The sequence below is a fragment of the Acinonyx jubatus genome, chromosome A3 (genome assembly GCF_027475565.1).
Source record: "Acinonyx jubatus isolate Ajub_Pintada_27869175 chromosome A3, VMU_Ajub_asm_v1.0, whole genome shotgun sequence".
NCBI classification, from domain to species: Eukaryota; Metazoa; Chordata; class Mammalia; order Carnivora; family Felidae; genus Acinonyx; species Acinonyx jubatus.
This window is the reverse complement of record NC_069388.1, coordinates 61523227-61544335: the sequence shown is the minus strand read 5'-3', so window position 1 is coordinate 61544335 and position 21109 is coordinate 61523227. Positions and strand designations below refer to the sequence as shown.

At 48.2% G+C, this 21109-nt stretch overlaps 1 long non-coding RNA gene across 2 annotated transcripts in view; it reads right to left on the bottom strand.

Moving 5' to 3' along the window:
- Window positions 1-6390: 6390 nt before the first annotated feature.
- The window catches only part of LOC106976958 (uncharacterized), a 100862-nt gene continuing 86143 nt past the window's right edge, over window positions 6391-21109 (bottom strand). Inside the window, exon 5 of one of the 2 annotated variants that reach the window (XR_008289284.1) lies at window positions 6391-19781. This is a non-coding gene — a long non-coding RNA (uncharacterized LOC106976958). The remainder of the gene's footprint in view (window positions 19782-21109) is intronic. The other variant, XR_008289285.1, reaches the window with a different exon arrangement.

Sequence of the window (21109 nt, the reverse complement as noted above, 5' to 3'; positions counted from 1 at the left end):
CGATTCCAGGGGCCGTTGAGGACGTGGTGTAAGAGCCAGGAGCCCTAGATAAGGGATGACAGCAACGGCCTGTAACGGCCACTGAGGCTCACCCTGCCCAAGCTGCGGCCAGAAGGCCTGTCTCTGTTCCTGGCCTGTCTGGGCCTCTCCTCCTGTCCTGTGTCTGGGTACCACCCAAGCCACAGGGACCCCTGGCAAAATGGAAGAGCAGGTATAGTTGTCTCTGGCCACCCTCCCTGCCCATTTCTACTGTGTGCCTTTTCTGGGATCACAGATGGACACTAGAAAGGGATTCTGGAGACTGCTCGGGTGTCCAGACCCATAGGCACAGAGCACGAAGGGAAGGGAAAGAGGAAAAGACGGTGAGGGGGGGAGCGGGGGAACGGAGGGCTCCTCTGGGGCTTCCCTCCCAGATCACCCTTGTCAGGGGAAACTGTGGTCTTTCAGAGCTGTCAGGGGCCCCCAAGAGCCCAGCATTAACCATTCACCAATTCAACAAACGTACTGAGCACTTCCAGTGTTCAAAATACAACGGTGAGCAGTGGTATGAAATACAGACTCCCAGGCCCAAGCCATGGAGATACAGATTTTGTCGCCCTCAGGGCATCCTGGAATCCAGGTGATTCTCATGTAGCAGCAGGGCTCAGTGCTCAGACGTCCAGAGACATCTCAGGTTTCTGCATCTGTACCCTAGACCAACTGCTCCCCAGAGCCCTATGGATGTTTCTCTTGGAAAGTGCCCCAAGGATTCAGCTAGGGTGCTGACAGCGGATCCTTTTTCTCCACAGACAAGAGCATGGCCTTCTTCCCCAGACAGTCACGTCCCGCATGGATTGGGACAAGAGCGGGACAAAGGTTTCTGGCATAAGGAACACCCAGCTGGAGTTTGAAATCTGTCCCGGGCCTTGTAAACAGGCCTTGCGAAGGGGACTGGGGCTCCGAAGCAGGCCCAGGCCCAGCCAGTCTGAAGGGGCAGAGGGAGTGGAGGTGCGGAACAGGCAGAGCCAGGAACAATGTTTTTCTTTCTAAAATGCTCCGGGTGCTTTGGGATGGATTTCCAGCCTGGTGTTTACAGCATCTGCAACCACGTCCACGACCACGTCTGATTGTACATGTGTCTTTCTCTAAAGCTGTCTGTCGGTGTGTTTGCGTGTTCCAGCCGAGCGTCTGATCACATCTGTGTCTGTGGGAGGCCCTCAGAGGAAAATGGCTCCGGCCTCCTCTGTGAGCTCTTCCAACCCAAAACATGGCTAAAATAAACCTTGCTGAAAAAGCTTAACAACAATTTTTTTTTTCTGTCCCTGGCACGGGTAATAACACCAGCGGGTCTCCACGGTCAATTTAGGAAGCTTGGGAAAACACTGCTTGTAATTAAAAGTCTAGAAGGGCCTCAATTAGGGCAGTGTTTGCCCTGCCAGGCCCCTTCCCAAACCCCACTCGGCAGCATTCCTCTCCTGGCTGGAAAAGCCTTTGATTCACACCAAATGTTCAGTGGCCACACTGGACCAGGCCTTGGCACTGCCTTCTCTGCCAGCTGCTCAGGACACAGGCGGGCCTCTGCCTCATGGCCTGGGACCTGAGGCTTTGTCCTCCGAGGCTGGTGCGGTAGGCCAGGCTCTCCCTGCCTCCTGACTTCCTGGCCCTTCCCTCAGAGATGGGGGCACCCTGTCCACCCAGCACCCACTCCCTGACCAGGGTGGCAGTGCTCACTCTAAGAATTAAAGGCCACACATCAGGCCTATCTGAGGAGGAGGCAGCTGTGGTCAACGTGGAGAGAGGGTGGTGTTGAGGGACAGTGAGGGACACGCCCAGTGCTCCTTACTCTGCTGAAGTCACCTCCATCTGAGCCAAAGCCTGCCCTTGAGCTACAGTCCCCTCAGGAATTATAGCCAGAGGGCTCCAGACTATTCCCCTAAAACCAGAGAATACAGGGCCTGGCTGGGAGGGTCAGGAAATGGCACAAACCTCTGACCTCTTGATTCCCTATGGATTAAAGACAAGAAGTTTAACTGGCATGGGGCCCAGGGTGCCGTGTTGGCCCCTCCTGTTGGTGGGGATGGGGCAGCCAAAGACAGAAACTTAGGGGCCGAGGGTGTTACCTCCTCAGTGGGGCCAAGGCTTAAGCCCTCAACTGGGTGGGTAGAAGAGAGAGGTGCTGAGTCAGCTCAGTATTGAGCCTCTTTTCCCTCCAGGACCCACTTGAGTGTGCGCACACGGGCACACACACGTGCACACACACAAACACTCTAGGGCCACAAACGGGTCCTCGGTGTCCCCACCCAAACTCACATTCCTACACAGGCTAGTGCTGACACCCATCCACAATCACAGACACAGTAACAGTCAGACACGGACACCCTAACAAAGGCCTACAGGACCCATGCAAGACCAGGCCATCTTCTGAGGTCCCCAAGTCCTCGGCAGCCTCCAGTGCCTCTTATGAGAGCAGAGGCAGACAGCCGAGTCGGGTAAGAATCACTGTTCAGGCAGACGGTCTGTGATGCAAAGCCAGGGTCAGATCCTGAAGCCCACTGGCCACGCCCTGCCGGAGTCAGGTGGGAACCTTCGGGAACACCTTGGGGAGGGCAGTCTAGGTGTCTACCCCAGCCCTGCTGTTGCTCCCGAAGGCCTCGCCCCGGCGGCAGGGGAATGGCAGGGGAAGGGTTACAGGCTAACCAGAAAAAACAATTACTAACGGGAAAGGCAGCACATTCCAGCCCTGCTTAGCAGGGCCGCCAGGCCCGTGGGTGGTTCTTGGATTATTCGTTTCCTTGAAAACAAAAAGGAAAGTTCAGGGCAGTTCAGCTGTGCCCTGAATCTCACTCCAGGGCCTTTGTCTCCAGCCCCCTCCCAGCCCGCATGCCCCCACACACGCACACGCGGTCCCACTGGCTCTGCCAAATGTCCACTGGGAAAGTGAGAACATTAATACCCCCAAAAGCCTGCAAGACAAGCAAGGGAGGCTGGAAAGAAGAATCAAAGAAAGCAAGGGGAACAGGGTGGAGAATGCAGCCCGGAGAGCTCGTTACCCTGAAGGCTCCATTCTGCAGATGAGGTTGTGGAGACGTTTGTTGATTCACCCGGCAAACCCGGATGGAGTCCCTGCTCCGTTCCAAGCACGATGCCAGGCGCTGGGCTTATACTTGAGGGATTCGTCGTCAGGAAGCCCTCGTCTCCCCACGGACCCCTCCGTGGTGTCTTCTATGCATTTCAGTCTCCAATCCCAGCACTCTCTTCCGACCACGAAAATCTGGTCTCCTGATTGAGTCTGATTATCTTATTCGTGCTGAGACGTGGGCGGTTGATAAGGCTGAAAGGAGACCCTGCCAATGTGATGTACTTGGGAAGGAGGGCGAAGGTGGTGGAGCCTCCCTGAGGAAGAACAGGAGGAGGCAGCCATCTTGTCATAAACACAGGAACAGAATCAAATGGCCTCTGAGTCTGTCTGAACACGTCCTTCTCCTTTGATTCCCACCAAAGCCCTGTGAGGAGGCAGGCTCCCCCCAACAAACTGAGGCTTGGAGAAGGATTCAGGACCTCGCTCAAGCCATTACATTGGCTGCCTCCTCCCTCCATCTCTCTCTTTCTCCTCAGCTGAGTCACTAGCTCATTTCCATCTTTGAGGTTTCTGCTTAAACGTTGCCCCTCTGAGAGGGCCTGTCTGACCCCCTGCCTGCAGTAGTTTGCTCCTCATCACCTCTCCGGTCCCTTCCCCCTGGGGAACATGTCAGTTTCACATATGTCTATTTAAGGCCTTCCTTATCAGACTGTCAACCCCTGGAGGGAAGGACTTGAGTCTATTTTGTTTACTGTGTATATCCCAGCACCCAGGAAAGTGCTGAGCACACAGTAGATACTCAATAAATGTTTGTGGAATGAATACAGAAATGAGTGGCTGTGTAGCTCAGGTAGGTGGAACCAGATCAACTTCTAGGTTCCCACTCAGATTTGTGTTGCTCTCTTCCTCTCCAACTCCCTCAAGGACAGAGGTGAGCGGGAAACACAAACCTCTCCACTCCATACCTGGGCTCAACTAGAACAGCCTAAACTTAAAAAAGAAAAAAAATCAGATTCCACAGCTGGGCTACATGTTGCTTCTGCAAGGACCAGATATCTGGCACACAGAGGGTCCCAGAGGCCTGTCCCCCATGGGCCTCTCCCAGAGGGAGGGCCAGACAGGGGTTGTCTGTTGTGTTCCATTTGGTCGTGCTCATTCATTCATCTGGTCCATGGATTTCTACCAGGTGCTAAGCTGGGTTCTTAGACGTGTATCAGGGTATCTAGAATTTTCAGACTCTCAAAGAACAATACTGGTGAATAGTGCTCAGATGCAGCATAGTGTGAGATGCCCTGGGAGCCACAATTGTGCTGGAGAGGTCAGGCACAATGTCATAAGGAAGTCAGGCGTGGGCTGAGAGAGGGGCTGACCAGGATGGGCATGCCAGACACAGAGAACAGCATCTGCAAAGGCACAGAGGTAAGGGAGTGCCTAGAGGGCCTGGGACATGCAAGTAGTTCCCTACGCCTGGGTCAGAAGGTTCAGCTGGGGGAGGAATGAGCCAGGTCACTGAGGGCAAAGTTTACTGGCCCAAGAAGCCAAAGCTTCACTGGGTAGGCAATGGGGAGCCCACCAGGTCTTCTAAGAGGGGAAAGACATGAGAGGCTTTGCATTTTAGAAAGCTCACTCTACTGAACATGTGGAGAGGCCTGGTGGGAAGTAAGCCCGAATAGGTGGAGGAGCTGTGGCCACTATCCAGGTGAACACTAATGGCTTGGACTTGTGGCTGCAGGGATGGGGGTGAGGGGTGAGGGGTATTTGGGAGGGAGTGGGAGAGGCTTATGATGAACTGACTGGCAGGATGAGGACAAAGGGGTTGTTAAGGATGAGGCCCAGGATTCTGGTGTGCTCTGCTGAGTGGAGGGGGCAGGCAGTAATCCAGGGAGAGGATGGTGTATCCGCCTTGGCCACATATCTGGTTGGTCACCAGGGACTGGGTCTGTGGGGGAAGGTGCTGGCCTGGAGCTCTGGAGCTTTCTGAACCCAGACATCAGTGTTGTTCAGGGAGAGGATGAGGCAAGGAAATTGAGCTAAATAAGGAAAGAGGACCAAAGAGAGAATTATCCCTGCCTCTGGGCCAGATCAGATCTCAGTGTCCTTCTAGACCTACTTCCTGTCTTCCCACCCTTCCTGTGTGTGAGAGAGCTGGCTGGGAAAAGGCTGAGAGAGGGCAGGAGATTAGGATGGATGGATGGTGGGGAAGCCAAGGTGCAGAGGCAGGATGAGGGCCATGTTCCAGAACTGAGGGGTCACCCTAGCCCAGTCAAGGCCTAGCAGCCCACTGGGAGTCCTAGGTGCAAGGGCTGGATGCTTAGAATGGTCTCCCTTGGTTCTGGGAGTGACAGACCCCGGCCCAACCTGACACAGTGGCCAGTTGCTGTGGAGGGCAGTCCCCTGCCAGAGTACTGTCAGCCCAGGGCCTGCCTGGTCCAACCCAGGGAGCTGGATCTCCAGTCTCTTGTTTCTGTCTACATGGCGTCTCCAGGGGCCAAACACTGAGGTGACAGGGAGAAGCATGTCCGGAAATAGGAACCTTGAGCTGGGCGTCATTTTCCGCTCCCTTTCCTTTCTGTGGCGTTGAAGAGAGGGTTTTACTTCCCTTCTCATTTTCCACTTTGCCTTTCACAGGCTGCGTGCCAGCTTAGGTGGCCGTGGTCCTCAGTAATCCATCACTAGCCCTCAGCCCCTTTCCCTGATGTCAGGTGACATCTTGGGACCCCAGCTCGCTCCCTACTCCCTCCCCCTCCCCAGGTCCTAGTGCATCCCCACCTTTTACCTGGTCTCCCCACTCTGACCCAGGCTCTCACAGAAGAAGGCCCAGAGGACAGGGCTGTGAAGAATATCTAAGACCAACAGACATGCCAGTTTATTTCCTTTGGTTCTCCTAATGACAGCAACATTGCCAGTGGCCAGCCACTAGTGGTCCACTCTGTCCCTTGGGGCCTGTACTAGCCAACCTCTAATGCCAGAAGATGGCCTGTTTCCTCTGAGACCGTTGCCCACCTGTCCATCCCACTCTCATTCCTGTTTCTGACACTCCTTCCCCTGCCCCTATGTATAGTGAGTAGGGGGAGTGCCCCAAGCTCCATTGTGGCCAATGAGACCTGCCCACTGAGGTGGAAATCATTGTGATAAATAACAAGCCTCCTTGGAGGCCACTGGTGGGCATGAAGAGGTGCAGGAGACAGACAACAGAGCCTGCCCTATGGACCAATAAGGTGCCCAGAGAAAGGCCAGTGAGCCCCAAGCTGTTCTTGGGGCTGAAACAGAGAACTAGCCCCTTGTCCTTCAGAGGTGATTGGGACCCAGCATGTTCCCTGGAGAGAGAGAAATGGAGGCATGGGGGGGGGGGGGGTCAACACCCAGCCCAGAATTGGGTCTAGTCAGGGAGGTGGGGTGCCCAAGGGACACCACCAGGGGCCTTCTGAGTCACAACCATCCCTTCCAAGGCCCTGATCTCTCCACCCTGCCCTACAGGTGGCAAACCCAGACTCTGCCACAGACAATGTTGAGGGGGAGGGGCTAGAGGGGCAGCACCTGAAGGGCTTAATGCTAAACAGAGGCTGGAGGAGCTAGAGGTGGGGAACCAGCTGGCCCCCATGCTGTCCCTTGGGAGCCACACTGTCCTCAGCCCAGGCCTCCAGGTGTGGCCCATCTCCTTCTCAAGGCTCCGTCCGCAGAGTTCAAGTGTGGGAGCTTCCCACTCCCAACCCAACTGCCTTCTCCCAGAGGTGGGACTGAGCACAGTGGGGGCCCTGCACAGCCAGAGCCATCTGAGAAGTTGAGGCCCCAAGGGCTCTGCCACCCACCACCACAAGCAGGACCTGGGCAGGACTGGAGAAGGGGTAGGTGCGGTAAATGTTTATTGGTTTGGATTGGGATAGGCTGAACTGATGTGTGTGACAGCTTCTCTTCTGGTCCTGCTGGGGCGCTGGCCCTACTGCTTTGGGCCCCAGTTTCCATCTCTGTAAAATGAGAGTTTGGGATGAGGTGTGTGGTTTTCAAACTCTGCTCTCAGAGCTCCAGGCATTCTGTGGGGGAGAATCAGGGCCATGGTAGCTCTGGTCTTACCAGGTACGCTGGGCTTCATTACTAACATTTCACGTGCAGACCAAGCCCACAGCTGAGAAAAGTTTGATCACTTCTGGGCTAAGTGATGCCTGTGTCCTTCCCAGCTCAAACTTTCCAGGGATAGGCAGCACTGTATCTGATGCAGGAGGGCCCTGGCTGCTGGGGAGAAAGGACAGGCCAAGGAAGGACAAACCAAAGGGACACACACTCCTCAAACCTTGAGTACTGGATACACTAATGCATGTGCCCAGGGCACAGAGGGACGAGGCTGGCTGTGGGAAGGGGGCTCAGAAGGGTCCCGGCAGACCCAGAGGAGAATGTGCACCTGCGTTCACCCTTACATGCCTATGTGCACGTGCGTGCACGCACACGTACACACACACACACACACACACAGGCACACGCACACAGTTGCACCCCCCGCCCCCCGCAGCCCTTTCTACAGGAAGATTCCAGCCACAGAAGTTTCCTTACGTCCGCCTCTGAGCCCTGCCCCATTCCCACTTACCTCCTCTTTGGACTCTTCAAGCTGACCTAGCAGAGCTCTGTCTGAAGATGAGGAAAACATCTCTATCTGTTTTTCAAATATTTGGGGCTTGCTAAAGACCAACATATTTTTTTTTTAAGTGTGTATAATTTGAGGGCAATTTAATCCATATGTTTCTGATTCCCTTGCACTTAAATCACCAAAATATTGATTTTTAAGAGCCATTTGATGTCTAAGGAACCTTTTTAATAAGCTTTTAAAGCTCTTTAAACCCAGAGCCTGGAGCCAGTGCCAGGGCCCAGGCAGGCCGCTGGCTGGCCACACCCCCTCCCCTAGGTCATGATTACTTGGAGCCAAGTCTCACTTCCCCCCTGCAAGCCTCACCTCAGCCTGGCCTCCCTGCCTCCTCCAGAACTACCCAGTGGTCCCAACTACGGCTCCTTGCTATCTGAACAGAAGGGCCCACCCCGTCTTTCTTTTGGCAGACTTCTCCTACTTCCTCAAAGCACCCTGAAGACACAAAACAAGAGGAACAAACACAATTTTTAATTTTCAAAGGCTGCGTAATATTTTGTTGCATAACTGTGCTATACTTTATTTAACTGATCCCTATTGAAGAACATTTTGGTCATTTCCCCTTGGTGCACCTTTATGCACAGTCCTGATTATTTCCTTTGAATAAGTTTCTAGAAGACAAAATGTGGAGACACACCCTTAACACTTTTTTTTTAAATATGAAAATTATTGTCAGATTGGTTTCCATACAACACCCAGTGCTCATCCCTACAGGTTCCCTCCTCAATGTCCATTACCCTCCCTGCCCTCCCATCCCTCATCAACCCTCAGTTTATTCTCAGTTTTTAAGAGTCTCTTATAGTTTGGCTCTCTCTCTCTAACTTTTTTTTTTTCCTTCCACTCCCCCATGGTCTTCTGTTAAGTTTCTCAAGATCCACATGTGACTGAAAACATATGGTATCTTTCTCTGTATGACTTACTTCACTTAGCACAACACTCTCCAGTTCCATCCACGCTGCTACAAAAGGCCATATTTCATTCTTTCTCATTGCCAAGTAGTATTCCATTGTATATATAAACCACAATTTCTCTTTACACACACGTTGCCACATCATTTTGCTGAGATTATGCCCATTTACGCTTCCAAAGGTCTCCCTTCCCATACTCTTGAGAAGTTATTTTTATTCAAACGATGCCAGCGCATTTAAGCACACACAAGCTCTCTCACTTAGCGGTTCAGAGTGTAGGCTCTGGAGCCAGAATGCCTGGGTTTGAAACCCCATTTTTCTATTTACTAATTGGGAAATCTACTTATTCTGGCTGTGCCTGTTTTCCCATCTATAATTTGGGCATAATAATGGCACCTACCACATACCTTTGTGGGAGGGATTAAATGAGATAATCTATAAAAACTACTTTGAATAGTGTCTGATGCATAGTTGGTGCCCAATAGGTGGCTAATATTACTATCTTTTATGCTGTTCCTTCAGCCCAGGATGCTACTCTTCCCCCTCCCCCATGTTTTTGATGCACTCGCTACCCAAGTCATTACTTGTCTTTAAATTTAGTGTCTATCTTGCCTGCAAAGCTGTCAGTTCTAAGATGGCAGAGTTGGGATTTGTCTAATTCCCAGAGCCTAGTACAGAGCCTTGCGGACTGTAGACACTCAATAAACATTTGTTGAATTGAACGAAACTGAATCGAATGGCCTGCATTTGGCTAGAATGGCTTTTTTTTTTTAATTTGTTTTATTTGCATTGACACATAATAGTTATAGTTGACATTAGTTTCAGGTGTGCAACACGGGGGTTCAACTTCTCTCTACATTATGCTACGAATGACTTTTGGTTCTTTCCAAAACTCCTACTCATCCACAAAAAGTCCAGTTTTGCCCCCTGAAGCTAACCCAGAGAATGTGCTGAGCCTCAAAAGGCAAGTCTCCAAGATGAGTCCCAAAATGTTTAAAGAGATGGCAGCACCACGGGTGGCTCCTCCATGGCCGGTCTGGACAGATGAGCCTATTGGGGCCAAAAAGTCCACCTGTGACTGACCTTCAGCACAGCCCGTGTCCTGAGCCAAAGCTCATTTCATGATTTATCTCTAACTTGTTCTTTCTCCACCAGATACTATTTCTTTGTCTTTTCAACTGGGAAAGAACTGTGCCTTGTCCATTCATGGCTCTGTGCTAGATCTGGCGCTCAGTAAGTATTTGGCAGGAGAGGGACGAAGGATGCTCCTTCTTCTTTTGACATGGGAACCTTGTAGGTGGCTGGGAAGTATCTTCCTGTTGCTTCCACTGCTCTGCTCTGGAGCAGCCCATCGCTGGACACCCCACCATCATGGGGGCAGTCCAGAGATTGATGGTGTTGAATCCCGTGGGGCCTCCAGAAGCTCACCAGTGTGTGGAGGGCATGGAGGAAGTCCTACGCCTTCCAGGCAGAGCCTGAATTCCAGGACACCAGGCAGAGAGGGCCCCTGAGTTTCTTCCATCCAGCCTCCATTGCCTTCATCCCATACTTACAAGGGAACCAGTTCTGCCCAAAACAAGACCCATTTTCAATTCAATTCAAATCAGTTCAATTCCATCCGAGCAACTGTGGCACTATGCAAGCCAGGGCAACATGGGCAGTCAGTCACTGAGGTACAGGGTAACAAGTGCTCTTTAAGAATTAGAGTGGTCTGGGGTGCCTGGGTGGCTCAGCCGACTTCGGCTCAGGTCATGATCTCACAGCTCATGAGTTCGAGCCCCGCGTTGGGCTCTGTGCTGACAGCTCAGAGCCTGGAGCCTGCTTCGGATTCTGTGTCTCCCTCTCTCTGCCCCTGCCCCACGTGCACTCTTTCAAAACTGAATAAATGTTAAAAAACATAAATAAAATAAATAAAAAATAAAAGAATTAGAGTGACCTCGGGGTGCCTGAGTGGCTCAGTAGGTTAAGCATCCAACTCTTGATTTCAGCTCATGATCTCTGGGCCATGGGATCGAGCCCCACATCAGGCTATGTGCTGACAGCATGGATTCTCTCTCTCTCCCTCTCTCTGCCCCTCCTCCACTCATTCTCTCTCAAAATAAATAAACATTTAAAAAAGTAAGAATTAGAGTGGCCTCACCTCTGCACACACCGATTCCTCATGCTTTGATCTCCTATAACTCTGTCCAGATGGTTCATTATAGAAGAGACTACATACTGCTCTCTATCACCACTTAATTGTTCTTGCGTTTGCATGTGCATGCATGTGCACATGTGTGCACATATGTGTATGTGCATGTGTGTTTACAGTTCAAGTTCCTGGGGTGCAAAGATAATATGGTGAGTTTCTTCTGACTCTTCGATGGATCTTACACAGGGCAAGGCACAAAGCTGAATGAATGAATGAATGAATGAATGAATGAACAAATGAATGAACAAACCCTAAACTCCCACTCAGGCTGAGGATCTGGGAAGAGGGTCAGACCGGGAATCAGGAATTCTGCATTTGAAATGCAGCAGGTGCTGTGTAACATGGGCAGGTCTTGCTCCTTTCTGTTACTCACTGTCCATCCCCCAAAAGAAAGGGATTGAATTAGATGATCTCTAAGAGTCTCCCCGGCTCTGAAGGTACTGAAGTCTCCCTGCCACACTAGGTTCTGTTCCCAATTGCCAGCCCCACTCAGTCCCTCCAGACACAGACCTTGTCAGACCCATGAAGGCCCCAATCCAGCTCAGGGAGGGCCTTTGCTCCCCTGCCTCATGGGGCTCAGGGCTATTTTGTCTAAATTCTCCAGGAACAAAAAAAAAAAAAAAAAAGCACAGAGGCTTTTGCTAAAGCCCAGTGGGCAGGTCTCTCTGAGGACAGGGATTAAGTTTGTCTCTGTTGATCCCCCTCCAGTCAACTCTCCTGTCTGGGAACCAGCTTCAGATTCCCTAGGGTTTATCCCCCTCGCATGCTGCCATTCCCTATGCATTACCCGTGCACTGTGCTCAGCAACCCCTGGAGTGCCTTTGCGAAGCAGAATAGACCCCAGAAGAAAACAAAGCAAATCTCAGTCCAGGCTGGTTCTAAATGAACTCCCTCTTCCTGCAACGATCCTGCTTGGGAAGGAAAGGAGATCCTCCTGACTCCTCGGTCTGGAGCATCTCTGCTGGACCCTCACACCGGACCTAAAAGACCATCTCTACTGGCAAGGAGTGGGGACAGTTTCAAAGGGCCCCAGCTCCCCCTCATCCCAGCCCAGGACGTTTTCAGGCTGTGATGGAGCTGCTGGTGATGGGTTTGCAGGTTGACCTTTACAGGATTATGTGGATTTGGAAGGGTCACTCCGAGGTCAGCACGTCTGGGAGGACAGAGCCCAACTCCACACAGAAGAGGTGGGCCGAGGGGTCTGGCTCTCTGAGTGACTCTGGCTCAGAACAGCCTGTCTTCGCAGGGAAATGGGCCTGCTGCCTCTCAAAAGGGTCTTACTCTCCCTACCCCAGAAACCAGATTTGGGCTGTAAGGTACCATTCCTACTGATACTGCAGTGACAGGACTGTTTTTGTAAAGAGTGGATGAGTAATTTTTTAGCAATCTATGCAATATTTTTAAATCCAAGTCTTAAAAATCCTAATGTTCCAAAACAGAGGAAACACTGATGCTTCAATGTTCAAACAGGACAATCTTTTATTTTTATTTATTTTTACATTTATTTATTTTGAGAGAGAGAGAGAGAGAGAACATGAGCAAGGGAGGGGCAGACAGAGAAGGAGAGAGAGAGAGAATCCCAAGCAAGCTCTGGCTGTCAGTGTTGAACCCTTTGTGAGGCTCAAACCCACGCACCTCGAGATCATGACCTGATCTGAAACCAAGAGTCAGGCACTTAAACAGTTGAGCCACCCAAGCGCCCCAGAACAATCTTTTATTTTTAAAATTAAGTTCTTAGAGTTCATAACCAAATGGGGTTCTCTCAGCCCATTTTTAAATGATCTTGATTCTGACTCATTTTATTTAAAATATATGATGTTTATGTCCTCTTTTTAAATACAATCACACACGCGCGCACTGTGGTCCTGGACAAGTTTCTCAGTATCTCTGGGCCTCAGTTTACTAATTTATGTAGTAAATATACTTCGTATAATTTACATAATATAAGGTTGGAGAACCATGTCCCAAAGTCCCTTCCAGCTCTTTACTTGTACAACATCAAAGGGATTCTGGGCACCCAAACTCACTGCAGCAGCTCTATAGCAAGGAGATTATTCTGCCTTGGGTAATCCTGCAGGGCCCCCTCAACCTTGGGCCATGGGTGGGGCAGAGCCGGCTGAACTGATGAAGGAAGCCAAATACTGCTCATGCCTTCAAGAAACACCTCTTCGAGCTCCCCAAAGGTGGCTTCACATCTGTCCTGCTCCCTGCTGGCGCTCCGGTCACCTAGCATGGGGTCTTGTACATCACAAGTACCCAAAATGGTTGTTGAATAACTAGGTGGATTAATTAACTAGTTAACAAGGGCATGCATGCTGGGTCTCTATCAGGATTCAAATAACTTTTCCAAAGCTAATTCTGATGTGTTTCTGTTCTAAGAATACATAATGTGATTTTTTTCAGAGTATTTTAGGCCAGTTATTGGTCATATGTGTAGGATATTAAAACAGATCCAACATAGCTCCTATGAAAAGCTTGCTCCCTGAGAAGTGAGCAAGCAACGTCTCCTGCCATAAGGGAGAACACCACACGGAGAAGCCTGAAATGATGTCATATTAGGAGAAATGAGCCCATGGTTTTTATTGTTCTGGTAGAAGGTAGACACCAGAAGTAGAAACAGTCTTTGGACTGGTTATTTTCTAGGTGAGGTGATGCATGAATGACAAAACACTATGGAAGTCACAGACATTCTGTGATGGTGACTGCATCATGGATGGGCCCTCCCCATTCGCTGGCCAAACCAGAGGCCACAAAAGCAGCCTCTACATAATTGTCAGAATTCTAGATGAATTATCATCTCAGAAACAACAGTTTGGAGTTGGACTAACCTGGCCTCCCTGTTCCATCTGTCAAGCGGTGAGTTGTTGGATCATGTGATGTGACAGCACCTGTACACCCACATTCCTGACTCTGGACAGCTTATTCTTAGCAACCACTATGCACTTGAAGACAAAACCCATGGTGGTGTTTAGACTTGGTAACACTCCACACTACTGAACCCAAGTTAAAAATCAGGCACCCCTGCATGGCTCAGTCAGTTAAGTGTCTGACTCTTGGTTTTGGCTCAGGTCAGGATCTCACAGTTTTGTGAGTTCAAGCCCTGCATGGAGCTCTGCACTGACAGCACAAAGCCTGCTTGGGATTCTTTCTCTCTCCCTTTCTCTCTGCCCCTCCCCAACTCATGCTGTCTTTCTGTCTCAAAATAAATAAACTTAAAAAAAAAAAAAATCATGTCCCAGAGTCCATTTGGGTTTACCTCAGAGAGAAAGGTGGCCATCTCCTTCAGCTTCAAAATAGATTGTCATACATACCTGATCATAAAGATTTATCCAAGTGTAACACAAAAATGTTGGCAACTGCACAGATAACTCCCTGACTAGCTAACAGAAAATCTAAAGCTATCTGATTGTCAATTTCCAACTGGGCCAAAGAGTTTAGATTTGTCTGATAAACCTCAAAAGCTTTGGAAGATCATTTATAACTTCAGCTAAGATTAATAATACATTTCTCTCATCCTTTTCCAATGGTATAGCCCTCATTATAGAAATCACCATTTAGACATTCCACATAAAAAGTGAAAGAATCTTTCCTCTAGCTAATTTTCTAGAATAGCCTATGTGGTTTCATTTTGTAAGTTCCTAGAGGCATGTTTCAGTGAGATATGTTTTGCAGAGGGTGTTGAGATCTTAAATACCTAAACAGTTTGAACAAGTTAAGGCTTGATTTCCACATTAAAAAAAAAAAATAGCACCCTAGTGGAGGACAGACTGTCTTGAAGGTGTAGGTGCTTAACAATAGACTTGGATAATCTCTTGACATCTCCTTTGGGAAGAACAACAACAAAATCACACGACAATGTCCAAAGACATTTCTCAGTAAGAGAAATGTTGCGGGGCAACAGCTATGCTATCAGCAAACCCTTACTACAAAACTGAGAAGTGGAAAGAAAGGGGCAAAAATTAAAGTCAGAGGGCTAGATGAAGGACAGCATGTTCGTCTGTGGCTTCAGACATCTAGATGGCCTTATTCTAAAGATTTGGAAGAATAAACTGTTTTTGCCATGCTGTCTTCTGCTTATGAAGGTCTCAGGCTAGAGTCTCCTGAAGATCTTCTGCTTCTGGAGGATTCTTAAGGGTCCTCACTGGGAAATTTCTGTTTGGGATGGCCTTCCAGTTGCCAGGGAGGGTTTGTGTTTCTTTAATTGAGAAGCACAGATCCAAAATTCAACCCCCTGAAGTTTTACTGCTTTACTGGGTGTCAGAAATACCAAAAAAGTCTTTTTCCATTATGGTCCAAGGGTTGCCTTTCTATGATGACTTTTTCTAGAAAACCAAGTCGTAGGTTGTTCAAGGATGGATTAGGAGTATGTTAATCATAAAACTAGCAGATTGGGGGCACCTGGGTGGCTCAGTCAGTTAAGTATCCAGCTCTTGATCTTGGCTCAGGTCTTGATCTCAGGGTCATGGGTTCAGACCCTGCGTTGGACTTCACGCTGGACATGAAGACTACTTTAAAAACAAAAAACAAACTAGTAGATGTATGGATCCATTATAGTATTTGCTTATTACTGCTTTTAACAGGGAAGAGTCTAGGATTAGAGATAAAGTCCTAGGTGCTTGGGTAGGCTTGTTACCTTAACAAGTAGAGAACTGATATACTCTCAAAGGAGTTGATCTTATTGTCAATAAGGCCAAGGAAGGATTTTCAACCAGGGAAATTGAAGTGTTTCTGAAAGCTAAACTAACTTTAATTTGAAAAATCTACCCATCCTTTCTACTCTGTCTGAAGATTGGGGGTGGAGGGAGTATGGACAGAGGAAATTTTGAGTAAGCACCAATATTTTGCAGAGATCCTAATGATCTTCTCAGGAAAATAAGGATACTCATCATTACAGCAGTTAGATCGGGACTCCTCTAGTGAGAAATACAAAATTGAATGCCTTGTTTTGATGCTCTTCAGCAAGGAAAGGCTTCAACAAATCTGGGGGGAAAACATGCACAAAAAAAAGAAAAAAGCCAACAACAAACAAAAACAGCCAAATATATTCATATTCCATCACAGGGAATAATTGTATAAAATTCATTTGGGGGTTTTCAAATGGGCCTTGAGGTCTTGACGTCCACCCATGCCCCATCTTTACTGCTTTGCCAAGATGGTGTTGTTGGCAGGTGAGGTAAGTACTAGAGCAAGGTTCAGTAAACGACAGCCCACAGGCCAATTCTGGCCCATGGGCCTTTTTTTGTAAATAAGTTTTTGCTGGAACACAGTCATGCCCATTTGTTTATGTACTGTCTATCACTGCTTTTGCACCCCAGTGGCACAGTAGAAGGGTTGCAACAGGGACTGTGAGACTCACAGGAACCTAAAACATTGACTATCGGGCCCTTTACAGAAAAAGTGTGTCGATCCCCAGTCCTAGGCTCCATTAAGGTGGGCCATTTTGGTCATGTTGAAAGTTCCCCAACCTGGTCACTGTAATTCCAGACTATTCTTGGCAGAGTTGCACCCTTCTGTAAAATATGCAGAAGAAGCTGGGTTACAATGAGAATCCTGCAAGGAGTGGACCTCCAGTCTGGTGGAGAGGTTGATTTGGACTGAGATGACTCATGCAAGTTGATACCGTTTGGCCAGATGTGTTGCTTCTGGGCCTCCTGTCTTGGGCTTGCAACCAGAGGGTGACTGTCTATAACTATAGTCCTCAGCAAAAGGAGTTTTTGGAGATTGTGTTTCTCAAGTTAACTCTCTGGGACACAAAGTCAGGACAGAGGAAGAACAGCCGGTGTTGTTGGCAGATGAGGTAAGCACTAGAGCGGGGTTCAGTGAATGACAGCCCACAGGCCAATTCTTGCAACATTTTCAGAGGCAACCCAAGATAAGGTTCATTCCCTGAAGGCCACCAGCCAAGCAAGACCTTAAACTTGTTGGTCTTTGGGGCTGGTTTTGGCCATGAATTTATTGGTATTCACTTGCTGATGATTCTGTGCCCATTTTTACCCCTTGTGGACAAATAAATTTCATGGCAATACAGGACAAGACAATGTGAGATTAGATGAATAACATCTAAACTGGGGAAAAGCCACCGCTCAGTTAGAGAAAGCCCTTATGATAAAAAGTGAAACTGACTTTTATTGACTTAGCAAAGCAAGGAAGAACACGAAACTGACAATTCTTTTACATAACATCTTGTTAAGAAAAATGAGTGCATTTTATTTTATTGCCCCAGGTGGGACTCAGAAGTTCTTAGGGCAGGAGATCTGAACAGGACAAACAATTAGACTGGCTGATTTCTTAAGGCGAGGGTTGGTGTATGAGACGCAAGATTCTAAGCCACAGAGGAAGGCTCGTACAAGTCACAAGGTATTCTGCTGTTGTTCCCACAACTGATAGCGCACTTGTTCTGGTCCTCACTCCCCAGTCATTCCAGAGGAATAATGGCTGTCATTTATTAGGCCAGGCACTGTAGACAATTTATCTCTGCATATCTCTGTGCCAGATACTGTCCACATTTCATCTCAGTTAAATCTTACAGCAACACTATCCAGTTGGTGTTATTCTTCTTTCCCCTTGACAGAGGTGGAAATTGCCTGAAATATGGCAGCTAGTAAATGCCTGAGCCAAAGCTAGCCTTTCCCCATATCAGCATCTCACTGCCTCTCCTGTGAGTGTGACTCCATGGATACAACAGCCCTCATTCCCAGGCTTCCCCTTCTACTCGGTCTGCAAGCAACAGAGATATGCCACTCAAGCGTCCCCACACCCAGCACTCACACCCCTTCATACTCAGGAGGTCTCTCCCCATTTTTCTCCCTCCTCACTCCAAGTTTAAAGATAAAGCCACGTAAGTGACCAATAATCATACAAAACGGCGCTCAATGTTATCAATCAAGCAGGAAATGCAAATGCATACCAAGCCATAATGAGACGTCATTACACACCCACCAGACAGAAGAGCTTAAATTATAAGCACTGATAATATCAAATGTTGGCGAGAATATGGAGCAACTGGAATTCATATAATGGTGGGAATGTGAATTGGTACAACCACTTTGTATACTCTTTAGCAGTGTCTGCTATAATTAAATATATACCTTCCCAGATGTATTTCCAACAGAATTGGCTACATATTCAAAATGCTCAGAGTAGCACTATTTGTGACAGCTAAAAACTAAAAGTTACCCAAAATACCCATGAACAGTAAAAATGGAGAAATATATCGCCATATATTCACAAAATGGAATATTATACAGCAATGAGAATGAACCGCAACTCATATAACAATATGGATGAATCTCAAACATAATTTTGAACAAAGAATTCACACATAAGAATATGTACTGTATGGTTTCATTTATGAGAGGTACCAAAACAGTCAAAATTGCTTTGATACAGATAATGTTAATCCTCAGCAGGGGGATATAAAGACTGGAAAGGACAAAAAGAGGCCTTTTGAAATACTGGTAATGCTCTGCTTCTTAGTCTGGGTGCTGAACACAGGTGTGTTCCCTTTATGAAAACTAACCAAGTTATACTCTTGTAATTTGTGCACTATTCTGAATGTATATTATACCTAAAAATAAAAGTTTAGGGGCGCCCGGGTGGCTCAGTCAGTTGAACGTCTGACTCTTGATTTGGGCTCAGGTCATGATCCCAGGGTCATGGGATCAAGCTCTGTGTCAGGCTCTGTGCAGAACATGGACCTGCTTAAGATTCTCTCTCTCTCCCCTTCTGCCCCTTTCTCCCGCTCATGTGCTCTCTCTCTGTCTAAAATAAAAATAAACAAACAAAATAGAAGTTCAAAAAAGGTAAAGGCATACAGCCCCTCCTTACCATCCCACTGTTTCCTTCTCCACCCAGTAAGATCCATTCTCAAAGAGAAGGAGTTACATGTCCAGAGGGCCTGTGTCTGAAATGCCCTACTCATTGGTGCCTACGATAGAGGTTCCTAGTGTCTGAACAACCTACACAGCCCCACACACACTCTATAGCACACACTTTTGTCTTGCACCATGACAAGTGATTATGTGGTAGTAACAAGGCTTTAAAATCAGACACCCCATCTCTGCTACTTACCTACTACAGAGCACTGGGCAAGGGACTTCATCTCTTCAAGTCCTATTCCCTTATCTTCAAACAAGTTGGTAGCATGTGCTATTCACGGTCTGCCCAAAAGTCGTGTGTCCCACTTCTTTGCTTTCCACTGCCACTGAGCACACCACTTGTGTGACTTCCTAGACTCTCTCTCTAGTTGCTAGAGCAAGAGCTTGGAAATGCTAAGAATGGGAGAGCAGAAGCATGGGAGGGCACTGGTGTTCTTGGTGACATTGCAGTGTCAACCCTGGAACCCTGACTCTGGACAACCGCTGGGAGAGAGAGGCCTTGGGTGGTGTCTCCTAAAGGGTTTGTCCTGGAGGGTTTGTTTCCTGAATTCCTCCGTAAGGACTGAGATGAGAGAGCTTTCTCCAGGCTGCAGGACAAGTCCTGGGGAGGATAGGAATCACGCATATTGGATCCAATTGCGAGTTGTTCAGAAGTACCTTCTTGCATCATTTCCCACAAGCACTTGCTCAGTGCCTCTGAGTCCCAGGTGCTATGCTGTGAGTTGGGGACACAGTGGTGGACAAGTCAGATAGGATCCCTGGTTATCAAATGGCCACAGAAGTTCAAGTGAACTCACACTCTGTCAACTTTCTAGATCACTGTGAGCATATTCCCAACTCTGTTTTTGGAAATCCACCAATAATCAACCCAAGGACACTCCTAGAACCCCTATCTTGAGGCTGCCCAAGATGAATTGTTCTGAAGAAAAGTGAATATTTATCTAGTACCTTCTTCATGTAAGAGGTGGCGCCCGTTTTCACCCTTCAGGGAGATTAACTTCTGGGGTGGTTGGCACAGGACAGATGTTTGATCTGAGTAGCACAAGTTATCATGTCCACAGGAACCACAGAGAAGGTCCAGAGCAGCCGAATCAGCTTTAGGGATGAGGTGACCCTAAAGGTGGTGGGATTCCATCAGGCAGAAGAGAACAGGAGATTATCTATGAGAACAAATGAAGGGACACTGCCCAAAGGGGGAAGAACACAGCTGAGCATGGAAACAAATGACAAATTGGGCCAGAGAGGTGGTTTACAGGCTGATCAGAGGACCTTAAATACCAGGTTAAGGAATTTGGATCACATCATGTGGGCAAAGGGAGATTTTAGGCCAGGAAGCGATGTGACAGAGGAGTTACGGCAAGATTACTTTGGCATCTGTAAGAGGGATGATTAAGACCTTGGAAGGAGCAAATTGAGGCAAGAGCAGCTTCAGAGGTTTTGGAGAGGGGCTCACACCCTCTGGGTTTAATTACTGGCTTGGCTGCCCTGCTGAGTAAGACTGTACCAACCTGGACTGCCTCTCTCCAGACTCCCTATTATGTGAGAAAAATAACCCCTTACTTGTTTAGGGTTTATTTTAAGTAGCCAAACATAATTCCTAACTGATATATGTGGCAACTCAAATACCTCTATTTCTCCCTCTTTCTATGATCTCACAATCTGGTGCAAGAATGGATTATGCACCTGTTATGTGCTCTTCAGAAGCTGCCCACAAGAACAGCTGAAGAACCCTCAGATTATGCTACCCGGTTGGTCCCAAATCTCAGCCTTGTAGGGACCCCCGTGGCTTGCCTAGATCCTCCAGAGACCAGGAGGCAATGCCAGCTGGAATGACCCCAGGATACCAGATTGCCAGCTGTGAATCCAAGGGAAGAGCCCTAGACCGGCAGTCAAGAGTCCAGGGATTCTGGAAGACCACCTCTGCCACTAATCAGAGCATGACCTTGACCCAGGCATTCCCCACTCCCCTGGGCCTCATTCACCCCTTCTTTAAAATGGAGATTGAGCTAGTATATCAAATTAGCTTACATTTAGCTGTAAATTATCAAACAAAAATAGCTTATTCAAATGGCTTCAACAATAAGGATGTTTATCACCTGATAAGATCCAGAAACAAGACCACTCCAGGGACTGATATGGTCAGCTGCTCACCAATGTCATCAGATACTCTGCAATTCTCCGTGAATTAGTTTTATCCTCCTTCTGACTTCCTTCAGGGGCACAGGGATGACTACCAAAAGTACGCTGCACCACAACCAGGCACATCTCAGCCAAGAAAAAAAGAATCCATCTTTCTTGTGTTTCATTTTTAGGAGCAAGAAACTTCCCCTACATTTCCCTATCAGACTTCCCTTTACCTCTTATTGGCCAGAAGTGCCTAGTTCCAACCAATCACTGAGAAGGAAAGTGGGATCCCATCTGCTGTGAAGTACTTTGCAGAGC